This window comes from Mustela nivalis (assembly GCF_964662115.1).
Source record: "Mustela nivalis genome assembly, chromosome: X".
NCBI classification, from domain to species: Eukaryota; Metazoa; Chordata; class Mammalia; order Carnivora; family Mustelidae; genus Mustela; species Mustela nivalis.
The window spans coordinates 18,038,299-18,065,058 of record NC_139040.1 but is presented as its reverse complement, the minus strand read 5'-3'; the positions used below and the strand labels follow the sequence as shown (position 1 = coordinate 18,065,058).

Sequence of the window (26,760 nt, the reverse complement as noted above, 5' to 3'; positions counted from 1 at the left end):
AAGCTGAAATTAATGTTGTCAAATGTTCACGAGAAATCGAGTAATGGCCCGCTTTTACAAAGCAGACTATAGGGAAGTTAATAGATAACAAAGACGGTGAGAGAAAGGTGTTAATTCTGCCGCCTGGTGGCAACTCCCAGAATTGCAAGCATAGCGGATTCCCCTGGCTTAAGGCTACATTTGCAAGCATAATTTAAGAAATATGTACCCTTATAACATCTCTCCAAATAGCTAAGACCATGCTTTTCTCATCTTGGTCGTATTTAAAATATATAGATTATTTATTAGAGCTGAATCGATTGCATATCAATCCGTAACAAAGGATAATGTTTAGAAAATGAGTGGATTTCTCATGCATAATCAATCAAATATAATCTGTATAGATAGAAAATTTAACAAAGTTTCAGCCTTCACTGTACTAAAAGAGGCTGGACTGGATGCATGAGAAGACATAGCTTTCCTTCATCAGTTTTATAAAAAGAGAAAGAACATTGTAGTCCAAAATCAGTAGATCATATAAAACAGACAGAATTACTGAAACTACTGGGAGAATTTTTTTTAAATCGTGGTAACCAGAAATCACTTTTAGTAGAAATCTTCTCAGTACCATCCATTTTTGTTTTACCAAACAGCATAAAATAACCCTAATTAATCTTTATCTCATTAGTAGAGTTATTATAGTGCCTTAAGGCCAGCATCCCCGAACATCAATTCTTATTAAGGTTAATAGAAGCTATTGGGGTTTGGCTTCAATATGAATTGACCTTGGGCTACAATACAGGCTATTTTTTTCTTATATTTTTATCCCTGGTAAATTCATATTTCATTTCTCATAACAATCGAATACAGATAAAATGTTCTTATTGATTATGGGTATCAGACAGTTGAGTTCCATTTAATTACTATTTCAGTGTATTTGAGAAACTGTGTCAGCAACTCATAGTAAATGAAACAAGATGATGCTCCAATAGAAATCCCAAATTAAATATAGCTTATACAGCTAGCTCAAATCAAGAAAGCCTGCTTCTTACACTTGCAAAGGTTGGTGAGATAAAGAATGGAGGGATTCTCCATTTTCACACTTAGTGGAAATGAGAGAACAAACCCAAGGAAAATGATAATTCCGTACCTCATTTCTTTACCAGGTTGTTCGTGTCAATAGAAAAATCAGGAAAACCATTAGTCATCAGTGGGACGGTAGTGTCTCAGCTAAAGATGAAATCAGACAAAAAAATGTCCTATTGCATTTGCGATCCAAACACACTCATTGTGCTAAGCAGAGTTAAGAAGAGCATGCTTTAAAAACCATCTGATACACCTGAAATGCCATTTTCTAAAAGTACACAGAAGCTGAAATGATAAAAGAGGATTGCCAAGCAAATGGAAAAGGAGTAATGTGGAAAAAAGGGAACCAAAACAGTTTCACGGCTGAGTACATAGTAGGTTTTCAAAAATACATGTTAGCGTAAATATCAGACTCAAATATGGAGCCTATTAAAAAGCTTCCCTCAAGTAAATTAAGCGTATATATTTGCACGTAGAAAACTCTACTTGGGGCACATTTTGTAAGCTTCTCTGTATTTTGTCAAGATGGTGGTAACTCTTTTAAATAAATTAGAATATTCGTTGTTCATTACACTGAACAGTAGGGAGCTGACCTTAACTTTTAAAGCCATGCTTCCGAAGAAAATGATGTAACTTTTCCCTTAGCACACACAAGCAACATGCCCATTCGTACAGTGTTCTTTTCCGGAGACTACTACCTCTACCACAGGGTAGCAGCGAACATTCGCAGCCACATGCCATTTGAAAATCCTTGCAGGATAAGCAAAGTGTTATTGTTATTTGAAAAATTTCCACTGGCAAACTGAACTTCAAAAAACATTTTAGAGTGTTCATCTTCACCCGCTTAGTCTACGTTGCTATTTCTAAATAATGCAGAAGTATTTTGAAGCATGTAGGATACTGATGAAAGAAAATAATTTCCCTCCAGATACAAATGCATATTTATGAAATAAAAAAAGGTGTGCATGCAAAAATTCAGTGGTGGTGCCTGTTCCTTTTAGACTCTTCTACACCAGATTCCCTTAGACTATTATTAGGTGAGAAAATAATTCTTCAATCAGATTTCATTAAAAAAAGAGAACACAGGAGATAAATATTCTATATTCTTCCCCTGCCCCCCAACTCTATGACTTTGGAAGCACTTTCACTGAAAGTAGCTACCTCTTTACAATCCTGGTTCTGATCCCAAGATATATTTGCTCAACACCATAATTTCAATGACAAGTAATTTTTATTAATACTGTTGGCCCATAAAAATATTACAAAAGTCCATAAATTCACATTGAGGTCTTATTATATTAACACCTCATTTATTGGAACAGTCAGGCAAGGAGGGGATCAATAAAAATGAGATTTCAAAAACCAGAACTTTTAAACATTAATATTTGTCTCTTTTAATCAGGCTCAGTAGATCTCTTCTGAAATGCTTTTTCTAATAATTCTGGGTCGCGGTTAGAAACACCAGTCATGTCTTGAAGGATATGTTGGGCACTTGGTTACATTTTTGTTGCTGAATCTGTGGGGCGGGGGGTTGTCCAGGAAGTGTGCAGTGGAAAGGGTGTTCTGGTCAGTGTTTATGTTCCAACCAGTAAGGCAGTATCCCGGTAAGTATCTTAATCTACCGAGGCATACTGTTGGACTATCACGCTGTTATTTTGTGCGAGGTGCTCGCTAACACATACCACATGTTCAGATCCCTTGGCATATGCACAATGTAAAGGGATATAGACAAGCTTGGGACTGAAGTTGATCAGCAAGAAGGAGATTTAAATTTTCCAGCCGGCCAAAGAGGAGAAGGCATAGTTTGGATTCCTCGGGAGAGACAGAGCCCTCCTTAAGTCTAAAATACGACCAAAAGGCATGCCAAAGATTAGGAAATGCAAGGGAACTGGTTAGTGCTGCTTCTGTTTATTTATCTTAATAAAAGCTCTGGAGAGTTAGTCACTGAACACATGTTGATTTCTGCAGATAATTACAGTAGGTTATAAAGACTGTTGGTGAATTTCTTTTTTTTTTTTTAAGATTTTATTTATTTATTTGACAGAGAGAGAGAGAGAGGTCACAAGTAGGCAGAGAGGCAGGGGGAAGCAGGCTCCCTGCTGAGCAGAGAGCCCAATGTGGGGCTCGATCCCAGGACCCTGAGATCATGACCCAAACTGAAGGCAGTGGCTTCACCCACTGAGCCACCCAGGTGCCCCTGTTGGTGAATTTCTAAACCCAACTTAACTGCTTACGTAAGCTGCACTTAGCATAGGCTTCACAGCTCCATGCCACTTTCAGCATTTTTTCTCCTGTGCTTAATCCTGAAAATGACTATATCATCACTGCCCTGGAAATAATAAATAGGAAACAATACAGAAAGATGAAAGGCCAACAGTAATCTCAGTGTTAATTCATTGTTATTCTAAATGACTTTGTATTTGTCAATTTGTCTTGGCCGTGCATAATTCTGGAGCACTGCCAAAAACAGTTATCAGCAGTAGGAGACTGAAATTCACCATTAAAGGTTGGCCCCTAGACAGCATCCTGCCAAAGATGTTACTGGTCGACTAAAGAAACAAGTACATAAATCACAAAGCTGGCATCGATGCAGTCAAGAAGTGTAAATCCAATTCTGTTGTGTGCTTTATTTCTTGTAGCTTCTAAGCTACATATCGAACTTTCGAAAAGCACTGATCCCTTAGCATGGGGTAACATGTGAGCTAAGGAGAATTTACCAAGCTGATAGGAGATGGTCGTGTAATGTATTGTCAAACTCTATGGCCATGGAGCAGGAGCAGAAAGGAATGTCAAAGTTGGCCTCTCATTTCCTAGTACACAGAATTGTGAACTTACTTGGCTCTTCATATGGAAAGACTCAAAGGACTAGAGACTTCATGTAAGAGAAACCTTCACATCTATCTCCAGTGATTTGTATGCCATTTAAAGAGGAGTATATATGATTTATGAAAAACAGAAGAGAGCGTGTAATTGCAGTCAAACTGAAAATATAATAACAGCAAATGTACACAGGGTTTACCATGTGCCTGACACGAATCTTAGCTTTTTCACATACATTAATTCATTTATTGCTCATAACAATCCTGTGAGGCCGGTACTGTTATTGTCCCATTTTCTTTTTTTAAAAGATTCTATTTATTTATTTTAGAGACAGAGAAAGCCTGAAGAAGGGGAGGAGCAGAGGGAGAAGGATAAGCAGACCCCGCGCTGAGTGCGGAGACCATTGTAGGGCTTGATCTCATGACCCTGAGATCATGACCTGAGCCGAAACCAAGAGTCAGATGATCAACTGACTGAGCCACCCAAGCACCTCTAGTGTTCCCATTTTTCAGATGAGGAAACTGGGACACAGAAAGATTAAATAACTTGGTCCAGGACCACACGGTGGCTGAGTAGTAAAGCAGAGGTCAAATTCAGAATACTTGCTGCCCATCTCCACTCTGTCCTGCCTCCCGTGGGCACAAAAGTGCATAAATATCACTTGAGAGTTATAGGTTTGTTACTAGGGATTTGGGCACATAATGAATTGAAGTAATTTTTAAAAAACTGTCAAGTTTGGGGCACCTGGCTGGTTCAGTCAGTAGATCATACAGCTCTTGATCTCGGGGTCCTGAGCTCAAGCCCCATGCTTGGTATAGAGCTTACTAAATAAATAAATCATTGTAAAGGTTATTCAAAGTTCCACGAAGATATAATTTCTGGAGGTGCCAAGCATTATCAACAACAGCTCCACTTAAGTCTTATTTACAAATGAAATCTATAATTGCATGCTATTCATAGATTTGAAGTCAAGTATGCAGACATTAGAGATTAGGAAAATGCAGATTAACTTCCCTGTCTTGTTAAAAAGGAAATGAGTATCTTCTTATCGGATGGGTTCAGATGCAGGTGACAATGTTGCAGAAGGGATGTGCATATCAGATGCGCACATGAATTAGACCCGGCACAGAATTCTGCTCAGGGTATTAGCGTCCCCATCAAACATGTCTGCTTATGTCCAAATCAACCCTTGTCACAGGATAGCAGAACTTGAGATCAGCTGTCTGCTTCACCATGAGCACCTCAGGGACATGTCTTATTCATCTTGTCACTGGCTCAATACCTGATGGGTACTAAATTCTCAACAAATACTTGTTAAACTACGGAAGTAGTAAGCACCTGCTGTATGCAAGACATTGCGCTAGCTGGTGGGAAAACAAAGATTTGGTCTCCATGCAGGGCGCCATGGCAAAGCGCCCAGTACATGGTGGGACCACTAAGGGAGGCACCACAAAGAACAGAGATGGTGAGTGAGGGTCTTCATGCAAGAAATCAGCTTCCTCCTTAAAGGTGACAGAATTAGTGGGAGTCCAAAGCTGTCTCAAGCCATTGCCTCTATTTATGTATGTATTTATTTATTTTTGCCTCTCTTGGAAAATAGATCCACAACCCCCTGAGTTTAGCTGTTACTTTACATTTGAAAGTCTTTGTAGAATAACATCTAGGCTCTTTACCTTAAGATTACAACTTATTTGAATACTTGCTTAAGGTTCTATCCTCGGCACCTTGAACCACAGATGACTCATGGACTGTGCTCAGTAAGGGTATGTTGAATGTGCAACCAATGCAGGGTGAGAAAGAAAGGAAAGGAAAAAAAGAAGGAAAGTGAAAGACAGGGACAGAAAAAAAGCAACAAGTGGGATAGGAAGGAAAGTGAAACAGAAGAGTCCTGGGAGGTCAAAGAACAGAAAAATCAAGCCAGGATTTAAGATATTCTGTGATCGCTGCATGTGTTCAGCAGAGTTTACATTAAAATCTCCTAAACGAAAGATTGCTATAAAGATATCAGGCACCGTCACTGTTGAATACTAGTATATCTCACCATAATATGACTTTTAGAAGTCTGGTTACTGTTACCGACAGTGGTGTGTGGAGCAGACTTCTCCTGCACAAGCGTGCTGTTAACTGAATGATGCTTTCTCCCCTCCACTTCTAAGAGTTTATGGTTCTCTAACTTAGCAAGTCTGCAGCTTTGGGTCATTCCAGATGTTTACTTCATTCTAGCAGCACTGTCCTTATCCAGCGCTCAGTCTAAGGTCACTAATGCATTGTAAAAGACACAGACGGCACACTCAGCTTCCCAGTGAAATCTTTTTAAAAAATATTTCTATAATAAAACCACAGAGACTTTAAGCATAGACTGTGGAGTCAGGGTTAAGTTCAAGTTTTGACACTGCTGTTTACTAGCAGAATGTCTCTGGGCATGCTACTAACTTCTCTGAGCGTCAGGTTCCCCTTCTGTAAAAAGGAGATAAATAATAACACCAATGTCACAGGGTCCCAGTGAGGATGAGATGAAAGGATGTGTGCAAAGTGCTTATCACAGTGCCTGGCATGGAGTACGAACTGTCTCCATGAGAAAAGCCTACAGGGCGCCTGGCTGGCTTAGTCAGTGGATCATGTGACTCTCGGGGGATATGAGTTAGAGCCCCACATTGGGTGTAGGGCTCACATAAATAAATAAATAAATAAATAAATAAATAAATAAACTTTTAAAAAGGAGCACAAGATTATATCATCTCTTCCTATCACTTTTTAATACTCCTTTCCTTTTTTTTTTTTTTTCTGCCCTAGTAGATTATTCTATAATGAGGTCTGCTCTGGTACTAAAAACTGGTGATGATTCACATTAAATTTAAAGATTTTATTTATTTGAGAGAGAGAGATCACAAGTAGGCAGAGAGGCAGGTGCTGGCGGGGGTGGGGGTGGGGAACAGGCTCCCCACCGAGCAGAGAGCCCGACGTGGGGTTCGATGCCAGGACCCTAGGATCATGACCTGCGCCAATGGCAGAGGTTCTAACCCACTGAACACCCAGGCGCACCTCACATTAAATTTAAATAAAAAGGTATAATTGATTGATTTTAGGCCAGATATTATATGGGACGATAGAACTGCAAAAGGTCCACGGCTGTTAGAGATTTATAAGACCATTGCAATCTACTACAGAACTCAGGTTTAAATATAAGTCAGAACTATAAAGGAATGAATGAATAAATGTCAAAACTGTTCCTGTGTGTGTTTGTGTGCATATGTGTCAGAGGGAAGGCACTGAATACTTAGGATGCCCTATAATAAACTAATAAACATGTAGCCTGTACATATGCTTTCCAAACCAAAAGAAGACATGATGTCTGATACATTTTATTGCCCAAGCAATTTTCCACGGTTATAGGTATAGCTATCACGTGGTCAAAGCCTGCTTTGGAGGGATGCCAGGGTTGATATGCTATAGGAAGTCAATTGTAAAAGTCACACACAATGGGTATACCCGATTTCTCTCCGTGTATTTTTTTGAAGATTTGCTTTTTTAAAAAAATATGAATTTGTGTAGCTTGTAGACTGGAGTCAGATAAATTGGCCCCTTTCCCCCTTTGTGCCAAGAGCTCTACATGTAGACGGCTACAGTTTTCAATTCGAATACCGAAAGAATCGAATTCTTGCCAAGAGAACACAGCTGGGCAGAAGTGGAGGCAAAGGCTTTCTCCCATCACTCACTTTTGTCTTCCTTGCTGGAAATTTTCCCCACTGTAAGCTCAACAAACAAGTCATCATTTCTTCAGTATTTATTACAATGTTAATCATACATACACACAAAGATAACATGGTACTGACTTTTGGGAAGCAGGCACTTTTCTAGATTATTTTCATTTTAATTATTTTCATATTAATTATCAATAAATTTAATTTTAACTTCAGTGTGCAAGCCTCACTGTTTAAAAAATACAATTTCGCTGTGCAAAAGGACTCTGAGAAGGTATTCTCACTGATACTAATCAAACCCAAAAAGGACCCACTTGCAAATCCAACTTTTTTACTGAATCCAATAAGTAATTGTAATAATAATAAACCAGAAAGCAGACCCTGGAGGAAGAGGTGAGATGCCTAAGAGGTGTGGTTAATTGGTAACACAGAACAAGACCTTTGAAGAGGTATCAGACTAAATTAATTAGTTAAGAGAGGCACAGATTTCACAACTTGATTACCAAGCTGTTTGATTCCCTCAACACAATAGGCAGTCCTTCCAATGACCAAGCAAGGAGTTGAAAATTGTTGATCACGGACTGAATAAGCCCATTCATGCTATCATTTTAAGCTGGATCTGCTGAATATTTTTACTTGAATGAAGTACAAAGATATCCTCACTAACTTAAATGTAAAATCATCTGGCTTGCTTCTTGATTTAGGATACTCCAGATATCTATTTTCTCCAGTGTTAAATGGTAAGGAAGACATTCAAACTAGAAATCCTAAACAGGAAAGGAAAAGCAGAGATTTCCCAGTTGTTTTAGAAATGTACTTAATGAACATTTTTTTCCCCCTGGAGAGGAGTGTCTTTTAATCTAAATTTCTGCTGATTTTGTGCCTTATCTTCTCTTGGAAGGAAGATGTGATGCAACTATTTTGATGCCGGTTGATAGAATATTCTTAAATTCTTATCAACAAGTAATGTTTGCCCAGTGACTTGAAATGTAGTATAAAAAACAAAAGTTGAAGTTATAAAATTATATCTATATTTACATACACTATCACATACACATTTGTGTCTATATACACATTTTGAGAGGGGTAGGGAATATAGCTTAAAGACAATTTAATCCTTGGGATGTGGTATTCATTTTATTTTATTTTATTTTATTTTTATAGATTTTTTTTTAAGATTTTATGTATTTATTTGACAGAGAGAGAAATCACAAGTAGGCGGAGAGTCAGGCAGAGAGAGAGAGAGAAGCAGGCTCCCGCTGAGCAAAGAGCCCGATGCGGGGCTCGATCCCAGGACACTGAGATCATGACCTGAGCCGAAGGCAGCGGCTTAACCCACTGAGCCACCCAGGCGCCCCATGTGGTATTCATTTTAAACATCAATTCCCAGGCATCCCACCTAAGAAATAATCCCCCCCTTTTTTTTCCTGGAACATGTGGCAAAATAAACACAGATTGGGGAATGCGGGTTTAGATAATTAGTACCTTTACAATAACTTCAAAGATTTAAGTTTTTCAACATGTTGCCAAATTTGCATCATTTCTCCTTTAGAATAAAAAGCATTTGCAGAACCTCAAAGCAACAACCCTCTCTCTTTGACTAGAATCAACATCAACCCAGACATTACATACAAGATTTACATTCCAGATAATTTGCACCAATAACCATCAGCTGCTGAAAAAAGAAAGAATAAGATATGTTTTGAAAGGGAAATTGGGGAGGGTGGCCACAGTAAGGAGAACTGAATCTGGACCCAAGACTTATATTTTGAATTACATGGTAAAAGAAAATTCACAAGAATCGGAAGTTGCCAGACGCAACACAGGGAAGGTGCTGCCTGTGTTGAAATTTCTAACTTTATGACGAACTGACATGGGATCCTAGTCTAAAGGGAAATCATAAAGGGAAAGCACAATCTTGGCAGTGATAGTCCAATCGTTGTTGTTCTTTACATCTTTCCCCACCTGACTGTCATTTTCCTGGAGCCCCACCTATAGAAAGAAAGATGTCAGTCACATGCGCATGAATTCAGTAGCACCGAGAGGTGACATTTAAAAACGATTTTGTCTATTATCTATTATTTTGGCTGAATTCTGCTGTCTTTGTTTTGTTTTGTTCCAACCTATCCCAGTTTTTTTTTTTTAAAGATTTTATTTATTTGACACAGAGAGAGAGAGAGATCACAAGTAGGCAGAGAGGCAGGCAGAGAGAGAGGGGGAGGCAGGCTCCCCACTGAGCAGAGAGCCCGATGTGGGGCTCGATCCCACGACCTCGGGATCATGACCTGAGCCAAAGGCAGAGGCTTAACCCACTGAGCCACCCAGGTGCCCCATCTCAGTTTTTTTTTTTTTAAGATTATATTTATTTGTCAGAGAGAGAGAGGGAGCACAGGCAGACAGAGTGGCAGGCAGAGGCAGAGGGAGAAGCAGGCTCCCTGCCGAGCAAGGAGCCCGATGTGGGACTCGATCCCAGGACACTGGGATCATGACCTGAGCCGAAGGCAGCTGCTTAACCAACTGAGCCACCCAGGCGTCCCCCCATCTCAGTTTTTTAAAATATTTTTTTAATTTTTATTTTTTATTTTATTTTATTTTGGTGACAAGCCTAATCCTATATCTTAAGGGCAAAAAGAATAAACACGAGAGTTCCTCATGGTTTGCTTAATCCAGCTGCATGAGTACTACCGGGCATATTAATCCAGGCACTGCACAAGCAGGGGGCCATGCTATACATATCTAGCCATTTACAGACACTTAATGTTCTATAGTTGATGAATGAAAGGAGGATCAAAGATCAAATTCTGCTTCACCTCCGTCTCCCTGCCAGCCAGTAAGCATGATCTAAGTCACTCCTGCCTTAACCACACAATAACTTCATAACTTACACTTTCTTTCATAGCTTTCACAACTTACACAGCACTCTTTCCTTAATCACAGAGATTCTTTCTCCCTATCCCTCCCCCCGCCCCTCCCCCACCCCAATTCCTGCCTCCTCCTCCTGGTCCTCCTTAGGCTGCCTTGGCCACTCCTGGAGGTGAGAGACGGACTCCCATGGCCGCTGGGTTACTTTCTCTGCCTTGAGCACAAGTAAGAACCAACTTTGTTCTGGGGCTTTCTACACGCTGTTTCACTCAACATAATCGTCCTGATGTCTTAACTCTTCATCCCCGGACACTTCCTATCCGGCTGCAGCACCAGCCACCAGAGAGCAAAACCAGTGTTTTTGTTCTACAGGGATGAGTGCCAGACTTCCCAGGAGACAAATGCCTTCGCTGATGGAAGAGGTGGAAGAGGCTGCCCATGGGACTCGAGTTGGTCCTGGAGTAGATGAAGAGAACAGGGACAAAGAAGAAATGATCGCGTGCTGTGGGGGGGGGGGGTGGTATTGAAAAGTGAGCAAGGAACTGAAGGTGCCATTTTTAGCCCGATAACTATTAGATGCCAAGGAGAGTCCTTGCTGGGTTAGAAGCCATGGTATTTCAGAGCTAAAGGAAATTTCGTCATAACAGAAAGAAAGCACCTAGCAGAGCATCTGGCATATAGTAATTGTTTGATAAATGTCAGCTGACTCTAAATAAACACCTATTATACGATTTTTTATTGGGTGTGAAAATGGGGGTTCAAATTTTATTCCTATATAAACTCCTACCTACGGATATTAAGATTGATTTAAAAGTCTAAGACATTCCTGGAGGTGAAGGTGGTAGTAGAAGCTGCCACTCAAGAACTCCGAGAGCCTGTGTCACCCTGTCTGGGCCTGCCGGCATGAGGACATGTCCAGGGCATGTCACCTGGTGACAGTGTCTGCCACTGTTCCCCCTGAGCAAATCAGAAAGGGACCCTTAGTGCCGCAAAAGAAATCAAGAGTCGTTACTTTGATGTTCTGCCTTCCTATTTCCTAAATATGCTTTGCTTTAGGAAGCTAAAAGCAGGCTGCCTCAGAAGTCAGGAGGCGTACTTCACGCTATTCTCTTTATAGGAACCCAAGGAGACCCAGCTGATTTTCGCTTAAAAACCAACCAACCTCTCCTTTCAGGAGGGTTGGGTTGGGGTTGAATTGTTCCCAACCAGAAGGAACAGTAGGAGCTGGGGCTCCTGTCCTGGCTCCTGTCCTCGAACTAAGACGACCAGGCTTTTGCTTTCCTTCTGCCTAATCATGGCAGGCTTCCTGCTAATGGCGGCAATGCTCCAGACCAAGGGGTTTTCCTCATGGATAAGCCAACAGCGGTATCAACATCTTCCCTTTCTTCTGGCTGATACGGTTCCACAAAAATGAGGACTATGTGATAAGGGATTATCCCAGCAAGAGACTGGCAAATCTAGGGGCGCCTGTGTGGCTCAGTCATTAAGCGTTGGCCTTCGGCTCAGCTCATGATCACAGGGCCCTGGGACTGAGCCCCACATCTGGCTTCCTGCTCAGTAGGGAGCCTGCTTCTCCCTCTTCCCCTGCCTGCCTCTCCCTACTTGTGCACTCTCTCTCTAATAAAGAAATAAAATCTTAAAAAAAAAAAAAGACTAGCAAATCTAGCATTTCTTTCTTCCTTTAGATCTTCCTTCTTCGTTCTAGAAGTCTGTTTGCCCTCACGGTCTCAATGCCTTCTGAGGGAAATTTCTGCTCACCATAAATGAAAGGAACTCGCCTGCTGAAGGTCTTGAGTCCTCTGTCTACTTCAAAGTTTTAAAGGTAATTTGGCAGACGTGTCATGTGAGGGTTCAAAATATTTCACAGATACACTGAGAAATGGGAGAATGCCGCGTGACGTGAACAAGAGCCCGGGGAAGAGCCTGGGCTTTGGTTTTTATTTATTTATCTTACTTTCATAGCGTTTTCTTATCACTAATCATTTGCCAAGTATTCCAGAACCACAAACCCAGAAGGCTAAAGTGAAAAAAAAAAAAAAAAGGAGCTGACATCCCAAACCAATGACTAATTTTGTTTGCCTGAAACACACGACCAACCCTGTGCTTACTGCGGCTGGGAATCCTGACTAAGTCATGCTCTAGATGTTCACACCTTACTACACCTACTCCAGGCTACTCTGTAAATGTTGTTTATGGAGCAATCGATGCTGTAAACCAAGTTATTCTCCAGCCTAAAAACATATATACTTGTGCTTTCTAAAGAGCTTTAATGAACAGAGTAAGAAACTGCTAAAAGCTGTCACTCCCAGGATCTGGAAATTTTCGCAGGTTCACCCAACAGCATTGTGTTGGTTTTTCTCGTCAGTACAGTAATGTATGTAACCAGGTTTTTCGGTGGGTTTCTTTTGGGGGGGGCGGGAATGACAGAGTAACACTTTATTATTGTGCTTAATTTGTTTTACATCTCATTTCATCAATTGATTGCTAATTACACAACCATTAGCTGTGTAAGTCTTTTTCCATTCTTAAGTTTGAAATAGGGTGTATCTCAAGAGGCAGAGGAGAACTCATTTACAATGACAGAATTTAGTTACCTACTCATTAGAACTGAGATTGTATTTTATTTTCAGAGGTAACTTGAGTTTAACATTTAAATGTCTATGATGAAAAGCCTAATTTCATCTCAGATTCTCAGAGTTGGGGAAGCCTTAGTAAGATACAGTGACAGGGAGGCAGCTGAGGGCCGCAGAGTAGAGCGTGGGGGCGGGGGGCGATCAGGAGGGTAAGTGGTGATGACAAGATCCTTAGGCTCCACCTGGAGACTCCAAGTGCCCCGGAAGGCAATATTTTCCTCCCCTCTAACAATTATTTAAGTCAAAGGAATATGCAGAGATTGTCCAGGCTTCTAAGGATGTTTCCAATCTCCTAAGAGACCCCACTCCGTACTTCCTGTGAGTAAATCTTTTTCTTTTCTACTACTAGGATTAATTCTCATTAGTATAAAATAGTAACGAGAAAGGCTATGTGGCTGTTGTCTTCTCTATTTGTATAATCATTTGCATCAATATCCTAGGTATATTTAACAGACGCTTGGCTTCTGCCTCCCGCCCACAATTTTCAAATTCATTTAGTGTGTGCGTTAGTTCATTGCAGAAAAAAACAACCATGCTCAGGTTTTCTTCCAAATCTATGGTAAATGTGTACATTTACATTTGTTTAAAAATCAGCTCTCTTCTTGCAAATATGTTCTCTCTGGATGGGACCATTTTTGATTTCTAAAAAGTCAAAAGCAATTTTTGAACTCTTTTAACTTACATTTAAATCATCCTAAAATAAAGTGGGCTTTTCCCTCATTTAAATTTTCTTGACAATTCTTTTCCTACTAGAAGCAACTCAGGCCCAACTATCCCAAGATTTTTGGTGTGTATGTGTATGTGTGTTTTTACCCTTAAGATATCCTTTTCTACCTTGGGTTCCCAGCTAGCACTCTTTTTTGTGTCTCATGTTTTAGGAATACCACTTGGTAAATACACAATACACAAAGTGCATCTCCTTAGGACTAAAAATCCACAGACATTAAACCTTATGGCATTCCAACGGCAATGTGTCTCATTTCGCAGTTTGCAAAACAGACACGTGACTGTCAAGGTAGTGAACGAACCTTGCTTAGTATGTCAGCACCCTACCTTCCCCTCAAATACAGACGACAAAGCATTACCGACCCAGTTTGAAATAACATCCACTAGAGCACTGACTTTTCAACTTTTTTGCCAGCAACAGTAAGAAACACATTTCACATCTTAAGTGCGTATGTGTCTAGATGTGAAAAAGTCTTACCAAAAATATCTAACCTTCCCACATGATATATTCTGATATTTTCCTACTATCTTATTCAATTTTGTTTTAAAAAAGTGCTAGTCACAACCTACTACATGGATTTCATCATGTGCTAATGAGTTGTTGCCTACCACTTAAAAACTATGACGACAGGGGTGCCTGGGTGGCTCAGTAGGTTAAGCCTCTGCCTTCGGCTCAGGTCATGATCTCAGGGTCCTGGGATCGAGCCCTGCATCGTGCTCTCTGCTCAGCAGGGAGCCTGCTTCCCCATCTCTCTCTGCCTGCCTCTTTGTCTACCTGTGATCTCTGTCTGTCAAATAAATAAATAAAATCTTAAAAAAAAAAACTATGACTACAGAATGAGTGGACTTTGCCCGTACCACGAGGTGATGTTGGCTCCCTATATATATTATATAGTAGGATAAATTTTCATTAACTTTGACCCTACTGGGAAAGGTTATGGTAGTTACCTGAGCAAGGTATATAGCAAAAATCCATTTTTGAATATATTTTTAAATAACCTATAAAGAGTCTGCTAAACAAAATAATGTAAAGATGGAATTACGTAACCTCTTGGAATGAGATACTTCTAACATTTCTTGGATCACTATTTAAATGTAGCTGTGCTAATTATAAATGAGTGTTCATTTTCAGGCCAGTAGAGTATCTGCTTAGAAAAACCTGGTTTGGGGGCACCTGGGTGGCTCAGTGGGTTAAAGCCACTGCCTTCGGCTCGGGTCATGATCTCAGGGTCCTGGGATCGAGTCCCGCATCGGGGGTCTCAGCTCAGCAGGGAGCCTGCTTCCCTCTCCCTCTCTCTCTGCCTACTTGTGATCTCTGTCTGTCAAATTAAAAAAAATCTTTAAAAAAAAGAAAAGCCTGGTTTGTTCTCAGTCCAAAACATTTTGTAGACCAGAATATTGCTTTTAACCTGAGTTCGCAAAACTTTAGCATATCTTAACATTCAAACTCAAGAATGTTCAAAAAATAAAATCACTTTTAAAAAAATATATTTTGGAGTCATCCAGTCCCTCTTTATAAATCTCTTCGAGGTCTCATCTCATAGGCACAACAGTAATGGGTATACAGTACTTTTGTAGAGTGTTTTAAATTTCAGAAATCTCTTCTATTTTGTGAGCTGGTAATGACCAGAAATCCTTGGATTACTGGATATTTAAAAAAGCATATAATGACATTTGCCAGACCCCAAAATGAAACTTAATATTTAGTTTGTTGTGCACGTGACAGATGACCGAATCCCATGAAGAAAGCCAGGGGTCTGGCCTGTAATGACGGCCTGTATTTTAGAGGTCCAGCCTACCCCCTGCATTCCCTCCCCCCCCAACAATGTGGAAGATATGAAAGAAATTAAAATTTCAAGGTAAAGGATCAAGCCATGTTCAGAAGTGGGGGTGTCACGCAACCTCCCCTGTGCGGCAGGATTTACTAAAGAACTGGGAACAGATGTTTATCTTTCGTGAACATTTAACATTTGGGCAAATTGGAAGCTTAGGAAGCGAAAGGAGTGAAGGACAGGCCAGGATTCCTGGATGCGAACCTAATCTCGGTCTCGCTCTGTTTTTGCTCTCAATCAATGCCAAACTCTTCACACCTCAGCTGCTTCACAGCAGGCAAGAATTATACTGGGGACAGAACCGCTTCCTGGGAGTGTCTCAGGTTAAACGGTTAATATTACAGCCCTCACCCTCTAAGGTACTTCCACAGAAGGCCAAGTGCTCTGTGTGCACCTTAGTTACCTTCATTATATCAGGGAATCAAAATGCAATACTGGTGTCCTGTGAAACCGACCTTGAAAGAGATCATCCCTTCCATCCCCAAGTTCTCGTCCGCCTTAGCAACGATCCGTTATTCAACCAATTAGGAAAGTCAACCATGGGATCTTGGAGGTTTTCAAGATACCTCTAACACCTGCGAGTTGAGCATTTTCCCAGTTAATTAATACTTGGGCCACTTTGGGGCCCTCCACCTTATGTGTCCCTTCTCCACTGGGTTGTCAACCAAAAGGAAATGCCCTGCCCACCCAAGTCCTGATGTGGCAACCTGGGGGCCAGGTCTTTGGTTCCTGTCCTGAAAAGCGGCTCCATTTCCCAGCCCACCGGGCCCAGCCTCCCCGGGGGCTTCTGTCCAGGAGGTTCTGGGCTCTTCAAAGGGCAGAATGTGGTTTCACTTTCTCCTCACCACCTTCTGATAAAAGAGCCCTGGTCCCTTCATGGAATTTAATGAATGGTCCTCTCCTCCTGGATTTGGACTTTTGGCCTTTCCAACCGGTCATTAACTGGCAGGAAATGCCCTCGTTGGCAATCACTATTGTGTAAATAGAGCTATAAACTCTCGAAGGCCCCGTGCAGTCCCAGCCCCTAAAGCTGCACGTGTGTGTTGGGGAGGGGAGGGAACTCTTGATTATAAAAGCACTGCCTTCCAAATTAAACTCAAACCACATGATACAGTCCATAAAATATACAAAACATGCAGTCCAGTGACAGATTTATTGTGGCTTTACGGAATAAAGCAAAAAAAGAGGGAAAAAAATCTATATGGAAAACACTGCTACTTTTGACCCCAAGGGCCCCCCAAACAGGAAGCTGAAAACAAATCAGGCAGCTGTGGTCTCGCGAAGTTATGAAGGAGACCGGGGTGCAACCAGCATTTCCTGTCATTGCTTGTCACCGTTTCAGAGTGCCTCTGTCTGAACTGTTTTCTTTGATGGCTCAAAATACGGAAATTTCTTTGGGGATAGATGGAAGGCCACGAGGAGACTTGACAGTGAAAAAATGTGATATTTACCTCCTCCCCCTCCAAATTTACTTAGTGCAGGTCACAGGACAGTCACTTGAACGTGTGCATTTTAAGGACTGTAGGAATGGACCACAACAGTAAAACAAGCCTTTGGAACCGGACATTAGCTAGCCTCATTGCTTCCTGTTCATTTAGGATCAATTTCCAGAACCACTATTTTATTAGTAAGGGAGAGGACCGCAGAGTCCAGCATCCCAGAGAAGAGGAACTCACTTCTGAGAGCCAGTCTTTCTGCCCTGGCTCTCTCTCTCCCCACCCCACGAGGATGTCGAAGTGCGCGTGGATGAGAGCTTTCCAAAGGGATCATACTTTAGATGCTTTTACTACATCACCCTCTTTGCCACACATGGAGGTGTTCTTGTCTTTTTCCAGCGGTGTGAAAAGCCAAGCCCTGTGCCACATTGTTCCAGCCTGTCAGCTTCTCAATACAAAGGAGCTCAACACAAAGGAGTTTTAGCCAGAAAGTAAAAGCATTTTGCCCTCCTATTATCACTACGCTGAGGCTCCCAATACACACAAATGGGTCCCCCAGCAAAACCAGGTTTAGCACTCTCAAGAAGTGGATTCACAGGTGTTGCCTAGGCAAAAAAGTCAGCCCCTACCCCAAACGTAAGGTCCTTCTCAAAAAGGCCCTCTCTCGGGGTGCCTGTCAATCAGAGGCCAGACCCTGGCTCTTGGGAAGCTGGCAGCATGCTTACTGATCGTGGCCTCTGTCTCCACCTGAGGCCACTGGCACGGGCATTCATGAAACAGATCGGGTTACCTGGCACCCCCCACCCCATGTTTTCTGCATTTGGAAGCCCTTAGACCTAAAATGTGACCTTATCATGTAAACAATTTGTCCACTTCACACTGCTGGATGAGCTAAGAAGGTCTTTTTCGTGCTATCCAATTACTTAGGGAAAATGCTCGCATAAATAACTTAAGAGTTTCAACTGTTCTCAAAATCCCTTCGGAAAAGAATCCGTGCCTCTTCCGTGGGACCCTCATCTATCACAGACGCAAGCACTTGGAATAATGTCCCTGTGCTGGGTAACCAGACAGCACCCGCAACTGGACCATGTCCTGAACGCCAACTTCTCGAGGACGTGGGTGACCTCCACTTCCTGTGGGTCTCGTTGAATGGGTCTCCATACATTTTTTAACAACTCAGAAAAAGTGTTATATGGTACCTACATCTAATTGCAATAAAGCAGCCACCTCGACAAGATGTGTCCACCTTGCTATCTTGGTTTGTAAAGCAAAAAATAGTAATTATACTAACGGAAATATGCCCAAGCTAATATTATACACAGTGCTTTTCTTTTGCATTGTTTTGTTTTCCCTCATGAAGGTTGAAATCTGCAAGACAAAAGGTGAAATGCAAGCTCTCTAGTTCTTTTACTTGCCTTTTTTTTTTTTTTTTTTTTTTGCTAACAGGCCACCGTCACCCCCTCCACACACACACACACACACACACACACACACACACACCCCTCTACCCCCTTGTTTGGTCTCTTCATACTGCCACATAAGGGGAGACTGCAAAGGCTGTACCTAAAGGCTGATGGTCCTCTGGGCACAAGAGATGATTGTGGGAGACCTGAAGCGGCAGCTCGTTTGTCTCTTGTACCGTGTAGACAGTGCTTTCTGGAGCCAGTAAAAAGAGGCGCTATTCATACCTGTATCTTGGTAAATAAAAACCTATGCAAATTCAACCTCCAAATGGGCAATCAGGGTTTAACTGCAAATGAGACAGCTCTCGGTGTCCTTCGGGTTTTTGCCACTGACTTCATCACTGTCTAAACCATGCATGGCACGAGGCATCGAGTCCCAGTGTTTCTCATTGTGTGCTTTTCTCTTTTCTTTTTTAACCTGGTGCAATGGTTTGGAGAACCATTTCTGCAGAACTTGTTGCTGAAGACAGATTTCCCTGGAATGGGAGGTGGGGACGGTCAATGCCACCGCAGGTGACAGAAAACACAGCAGCTCCTTGAGGACTCAGCCACTGCGTCATACTTTAGATGCTTTTATTACATCCCAAGGTAGCTCTGAACCCATCCCAGTTGCTTCTGTGGCCGCCAAAGGACACTCAACCTAGGCTTCAGCATGTCTGCTGCTGCTGTTACCGATGTGGGGGGACCCTAAAGATAGAGATAATGCTACCTGAAATCACAGGAGAGGTGTTCACCAAACCTAAGGACAAGTTAGAAAGACTGATCCACACTTCCTTCTCTTTAACAAACTTTGATGGAGACCCTACTACGTGCCAGGCACCGAGGATGTGAGGTCAGAAGACCCAGCCACCTGTCTAATGAGGGACCTGGACATTCAGGGACCCCTGCATAAGCCCAAAGAAATGTTTCTCAAACTTTCACACCAAGTGCAGGGGAAGCCAGGAGGCTCAGGGTGCAAAGAAGCCGATGAAGACAATTTGGAGGCCATCTGAATGATCCAAAGTGGAAAAGAAGGGCCAGCAAGCTGCCAGGCTCTACGATGCTCCCATGGCCTCAAGAGATCAAATAGACTGTCGGAAGTTTCTAGCGTCAACCCCCCGCATTTCTGTCCAGACTGCCTTTCTCAATCGGAGGCCCTTTCTTCCTGGGCCCTCTGACTTCACCCACGGTGCAGGCATAAAACAAACTCCTGCCTAAAATGGGAAACAAATCACTCCTACTCATAACCCAACTTAGCACTGATGGAAGTGGGTCTTGAGAGAGGACATAGTATTTAACAAGCGTGCCTAATTGATTCCTAAATCTCTAACCAGGCTCCTTTCTTCCCCTTAACGCTTTGTTCTCACGGCTGTTATCGAGTTCTGGGATGACTGTGCTTGGGTTTCTTGAAAAGCATCATGGACATACAGAGGGCGAATATATATGTGTGTCATAGATGTATGCATGTAATATATGTAATATATGCATTATGTTCACACACACACGTGCATTTAAATCAAGCTTTCTTTCATTCTTCCTTCCTCTCGAGTATCCTTTTTCCAAAAGTTAACTGCCTGGAATTGAATAGGTATTTTCCCATAATCTGCCAGGCAGAAATCAATGCATAGCTGTACAAATTGTTCTAAAGTGACAACTAATTTGGGTACACACGCACGTGTGTGCTTCTGTGGATGTGCCTAGACCACCTGGGAACACCTTTACTTCTCACCTAAAATTAAGGTTCCTCTTCCCAGACTGCCTTATGCTTCCCACCAATCTTTTGAAAACATTGTCACTCCACTTCATACGAAGTAGAAATAAATGATAGATTGATACTGTGTTTTTACTAGAATGAGCTAGAAAAAAAAAAAAAACACTTGGTAATGGAATAGATATCTTATTTATCCAAATTCTCAAAGTCGTCTTTCCGACACTGTCATTTGGCTGTCTTGAGGCAATAGAAAACCATTCAGGAAGAGGAGGGTGCCTTGGAAGCATCTGGTTTCCTTCAGATGTGAAAGCCCACATGAATACAGATCTAATTGGTTTCTTTTTGGTCATAATTTGTGTTTGTTTGTTGTTTGGCTTGTAATGAAAATTAAACTCCTTGCTCCCAAACACAGTTTATTTTCCTAGAGGAAAAAAAAAAAAAGAAAGAAAGAAAACTGCCACCTCGTTTTATCTGAGGCACAAATATCTTTCTATTTTCAAAGTGACAACCGTATCACACACCTCAGAGAGAGCCCACAAAGAAACACAACTTCTGATTTCTGTTTTCTGACATTACCTACACGGCGAACAGGGGTGGGGGGGGGAATCCATCTGTTCAGCCTATGAGGTGTGGTTTAAGGCAACACAACAGCTCGCACGGAAGAACTCTGAAGAAGGAAAGGTGACCGCAGCCTTGTGCTCTTTCAGACACTTGATAGTCTTAACATGGCAGTGACCATGATCTACCTTTAATTACATGATCAGATTACTTGTCAAACACGTATCGTAACTTACTCTTGTCTGCTTTGCCCCAGTCCCTGTTTGCCATCCTATCAGACAATGTTATTTATTTTCAAAAGAAAAATCCCACCCCCTTCCTGAATGTCTTGTGCTACTAAGTAGGAGCAACCCGCGATTTTAGGAATGAAAATCTTCGTCACTCAATGGCTTCTTGCCCCCTTCCTCTCATCCCCTCCATCCCACATCTAAAGACAGCTGGGTAGAGAGCAAAACTGAATTTCAGACTACACTGTCAGCAGCTGCACAGCAGCCAAGAGACTGTCACTGTTTCAGCACGTGCAGTGCAGTAGAGCCTCTAAAGACAAAACCTCCCCCCCCACCCCCCCCCAAGCCTTTGTGGTTACTTTTTCCTACTGTAGAGCTGGGCCAATAATCAAACACCTACTGGTCAGAAAAATGAATTACACCTCTAAGGTACTTCCACAGAAGGCCAAGTGCTCCGTGTGCACCTTAGTTACCTTCATTATATCAGGGAATCAAAATGCAATATTGAGCTTCAGCGAGAAGCAAACAGAAGGCAGACCCTCTCATCATCTACTTTACCAAATTTTTTGGTTCCTGCAAGTACACCAAAATATACTGTTGCAATTAAAAGCTGGGCACGGAATCTGCTCCTTTGTGAGTTTACAAATGATTCATTCTTTTTGATTCAGTATCTCTTAAGTATCTACTCTGTGTGAGGCTTTGCTTAGGTAAAGGGTGGGCACAAGGGAATACCAAAGATACTTAGGATACCAGCTCATAATCACAGGTTTTTATCCCCCTGAAAAAGCAGCTGTTGTCAAATGCGTGCAGTAGACAGTTGCGGGGGAGGGGGGAGGGTACTTTATAATAGTCCTGGGAATCATTATGAGTGCTTAAAGCAGCAAAGGAAATTAGAGAAATGAAGTAGCTCTCAGAAGTAGAGCAAAACATGCACTCACCATCTCTAGCCTCGCACTGTATCAATTCTCTCTCCAAATATTTTTTTTCTGGCAAACCCCTTCACTGATGTTTTCACACACGGTCTCCCATCTCATCACTGTATAAAGCTGCAGAATGCTAACTGACGAAATTTCCTCCTAATGCCTCTGATACTGGTTTAGCTGGTCTATTCTGGCCCCAAGGTTTAGTGTTTGCACTGTTGTTGTTGTTGTTGTTGTTTTAAAGGATGCATTTGGTCCAAAGTCATTCGGCAACAAGGCAGCTCATCAGGAAGCCAAGTTTGTTAAACTCGGGTCTAAGTCTCTAAGCAGGAAAAATAGGAGAAGTTGGTTGTGGTCACCCTCAACCCCCTTCCCCGGGCAGGTGGGACACAGGATGGAGCTACCTGTGGGAGCTCTCCTTTCCTACCTGGAGCAATGAATCTCCCACACACTTTTCTCAACAATGATCTGCAAACACTGATACAAAATTTATTATATAGTAAATTTCATTGTAAACAGTTCAGTTCTTCCTTTCTAGACACACTGCAGCACTTGGGCAGGAAAACTGCATTGCTCTTTAATAGGTGCAAAACAATCTCTTTCGCCCCTTCCCAGAAGCTGGCTAAATTTAATAGCGGGAAAGTCTGCCAGGCAAGTGGATTCTACTGCTTGGAGAGATGTAAAAGGTGGACAGAGGCAGAATAATACCAGCTGGCTATGGGCAAAAGCCCTTTTACACTATGTTTAGGGAAGTTTCCATAAACATCAAAGCACCTCCCAAAGGTACTGCATAATGGGGAAAAAAATTTAAAAACAACTTTAAAAAGTATTTAAACATTTGCATAGGCAAAAAGGAAAATACAAAATATGAATATAATCAGAAAATTCTGAGGTCTCTGGTAAGCCTGTAAATATGCCTTTTATCAGAGGGGGAAAAAAAAAATCCTTGGATGAATTGTATTAAGGATGCTTAGTCACCTGCATGGCTATTTCAAGAGTCTGCTTTCCAACCATTACATCAGTAATCACCCAGACTTATCGATTAAACCAGTCAACACAGTGAAAAAATAACAGTCAATTCAAAAGTAAATCTTGCAATAATTTAATTGATACTTTTTAATAGTTTTCATTGATACTTTCCTGTGGAGTTAATACCTGCATAGAGCTAGGATACCAGCTCCTAATCATAGACTTCATCCCACATGTGGGGATCCAAGCCCAATTAAGCAATTCAGGAACATCTAGGAAAAAAGAACTTCTCTAAAACACACTATCTTAATTACAGCAATGCAATAAGTTCATTCTCACTGTTGTAGCTATACATATCAATCAAAAGACAGTAGTCAGGGACGCCTTCGGCTCAGGTCATGATCCCAGCGTCCTGGGATCGAGTCCCACATCGGGCTCCTTGTTCTATAGGGAGCCTGCTTCTCCCTCTGCCACTCTGTCTGCCTGTGCTCTTTCTCTCTCTGTGTCTCTGACAAATAAATAAATAAAATCTTTAAAAAAAATTAAAAAAAAGACAGTAGTCAGAAAAGCACACAGTAGGTCCACTACAGTAATGTTAATACCGCACTAATCAATCACCTGAATGTTAAGTTTCGTTACTCCTCTTGATTTAATGGCGTTTCCTTACCATAAAAGGTGTGTGAATGCTAAAAATAAAGTCCCCCTTTTACCAGTCTCCTAAGATCTATCCTCATGCCCTTCAGATGCCGGTAGTAATGTGTCCATCCATGGCGGGAAAAGACACCGTTCTGCAAGGAAGCTGTGGCGCTGCTCACGACGGCGCATGGGGAAATTAGTCGTTAAAAAGCATTTGCTGATGATATGCCACGCAAGAAATTCCTTTAAATCACAAATATATATATATATATACATATATATGTATATATATATATGTCTGTATATATATATAATGGAAGAAGAACATGCAGGAAAAGGTAGAAAAAAGGAAAAACGGCAGAACGGGAAGAAGAAAGATCAAAGCCCTAAAATTGCAACAAAGTTGCAGGATTACTTTTCCTTCTACTTGCTACTGGAAAAACTAAAGTTTAAAAAGGCGTTTGCTTTCGGGGGCGTCCTAGGAAGGCAGCCACTCTCACAAACTCCCAACTCCTCTCCAACCTTACCTTCTGCTGCGAGCGCAAACCCAGGGGCTAAGGGGTCCTGCTATCCGCGGCAGTGGCGGGGGCAGCAGCAGCGACAGCGGCACATGCCATCTGTTAGAGGCAGAAGCAAAAGCAGCGCTGCGCGAGGTGGCCCCGGAGCCGGGAGAGCCTTTAGCAGGGGTGCGTACTGAATGCCGCCATTTTAAAGCAAGCCTCCTGAAATCATTAGATATAAGCAAATTAAAGCCCGCCCCACCTACAGAACTTCATGGCTGGGACGTGCAACCCTGCTCCGAGTCGCCGCTGTGGGGTGTAAAACGTCAAGGCGAGAGACACGCGCACGGGGACTCCCGGACGGAGGCGGCGATCCCTGCGCTCCCCCCACCCCGCTTTCCCCAGCTCCCGGGCTCCCGCGAACCTCCCTTCAGGCCCCCGAGGCCGGGAGACTTTCTTTGGCTCCCCAGCGCAGGGGGTCGGTGAGGAGGGGGTCCCAAGCCGGGGCAGGCTGGCGCGCGGGGGCACAGGGGGCGCCCGGCCCGGCCCGGCCCGGCCACCCCCCCGCCCCTCCGCCACCCGGGCTCTTGGTTCAGTCCGCGCGCGGAGCACACCTCGGAGCTCCCGGCTCCCTCACGGCGGCGGGCGTGGGGCTCCCGCCCGGGCTAGCTGGCTGCCATGGCAACCCCGGCCCCAACCCCGCCCGGCCGAGCCCGCCGCCGCCGCCGCCGCCGCCGCCGCCGCCGGTCCTCGTCCCCCCCACCCCCGCGCCCCCCTCGGTGTCCCGCGCCCCGCGCCCGGCCAGCGGGACGCGCCGCGGCGGCCGCGCCGCTGGCGGGGGGTAGGGGGCATCGGCCGCCCAAACGGCAACTCGCGCGCAACTCCGCGGGCCGGTGGACGGGCGCGCGGGCGGTGGGAGCGCGGGGCCGGCCCTCGGCAGCCCGGCCCCGCCCCGCCCGGCCAGGTAGCGCCCGCGCGCCCCGCTCCGCCGGCGCCGCCAACCTCACCTGGCTGGTCGCGCGCGGCTCCTGGCCCCCGGCTGGCCGCTGCGGACCCGGTGGCAGTCAGGCGGCGGGCGCCCCCGCTCCCGCGCCCACCGGCGCCTGTCCTCCGCCTTCTTCCCGCCGCTCCCAAAGAGCGCCAAAAGTCGCGCTCCCGCGCCGAGTGCGGGCACTTTCTTCCTGCAGGGCGCCGCTCGCTCTCCAAACGTATTCTTTGTGTGCTCCGTTCATTCGTGCGTGGTTCTCCGAGAGCGCCGCGCGGGCTTTATTCTCAGGGGGTGTGGCGCCTCGCCCCCCGAACCCCGCGGCCCAGCCCCCGCTGCAAACGCTCTTTGTCGTTTCTTTATTAAGGGAACGGAGGACAAATCATAACGCTCAGGTTTTACAAAAGCGAAAACAAACCGAGCTCGCACACATCCCCGGCGAGGGGGCAGGGAGGCGGCAAAGTTTCTGGAGCTTCAGAAACTGGAGTGCCCAGGAGAAGTGCAGTGTGCTTCACATCTGTATGCTTAGAGTCACTGCAGATACGGGCAAAGTGAGACAGGTAATTTCAAAGATGACCTTAGTCAATAAATGCGTCGGCTCACTGAAGGCCAATAAATAAATAAATAAATAATTACTCACCAGCTGCCTTCGTGGGACTTCCCTTCTACAAAAACCCCAATCCTTTATTTCCCTTTAAGAACCCCAGCCCGGGAAAGGTTGATCCGTGCCAATAGCTCCCCTTCTTCGACGGAGTTTGAAGGCTAGCGAGAGCCCTAAGGTAGGGTCCCAGGTACTTGTGAAGGGGAAATGGACAAAGCCGATGAAATTTTATATTTTGATTAAAAAACGTGCATCTGGGCAGCTAAATTACCAGTTTCGATCTAATGCAAGTGTAATAGGAACACCAGCTGTCCCTTAATTGGAGCGCCACAATAATAAACGCGTGCTTTTATTTAATTTTATGAGGACAATTGTAGTTGATAACATACGCATATGCGAGAGCCTCGGTGACGAGCTCATAGCAATTCATGGGCTGCTCTCCTGCCATGAACTGCTTCACCCCAATACAGAGATCTACGTGCGCTCCAGAAAGTGTAGAAAAACATCACAGGAGCCGTGGAAGTTGCAGTTAGGTTGAGGAGCGGAGTGAATTCTCAGGCTAATTCTATTTTTTAGTTCTGGGGACTGAACCCAGTAGAATCGCCCAGCTAACTTTAGGCAAGAAATCAATGTCTGTTTGTTAAATGCCAGATAATAGTAGGAGCGGGATCCTAATGGTTGAAAGGAGAACCCTGGCACAAACGGCCCTTTAAATAATTGAGGCACCCCTCCCCCCAAGGCATTTGGCAAGTCCTGTGAAAGTTACTGTACAATGTGCCGGGACAGTGTCTGATACTTTGGTAGTCATGGGTAGAATCCTAGCATAAGTCAAACAGAAGGCAGGAGTTTCTACTTCTTTGAAAATAACTAGTTATTTTGCAAATAGCTTGGCTGCCCTGTAGGAAGTGGCTTTGGCAGTCCAGGAACTACCATAACTAAAAGTAGGAGGTGTTGGCTACCACAGTAGTCTGGAGAGAAGGGCAAGGCTGACTTATATAATTTTATACCCAGTGATGTAACAAATGAGGAACTGTTATCACAGTGAGTCAACAAAGTAGTCTTTATACTGAACGTAACCCAGGTCAACGCCGGTGCATTTACCTCTGTCCACCACTGCAAACCACATCTCCTGTGGG

General features: G+C 43.4%; 1 protein-coding gene across 9 annotated transcripts in view; it reads right to left on the bottom strand.

Moving 5' to 3' along the window:
- MBNL3 (muscleblind like splicing regulator 3) overlaps positions 1 to 25,601 on the bottom strand; it is a 109,476-nt gene extending 83,875 nt beyond the window's left edge. For 3 of the 9 annotated variants that reach the window (XR_014307082.1, XM_082716992.1, XM_082716990.1), the window contains exon 1: positions 24,066 to 24,255. The gene's annotated coding sequence lies outside the window, so the exon portion shown is untranslated. Of the gene's footprint in view, positions 1 to 24,065; positions 24,258 to 25,045 lie in introns of those variants that run through there. The other 6 variants (XM_082716988.1, XM_082716987.1, XM_082716991.1 and 3 more) reach the window with 5 other exon arrangements.
- Positions 25,602 to 26,760: the final 1,159 nt, after the last annotated feature.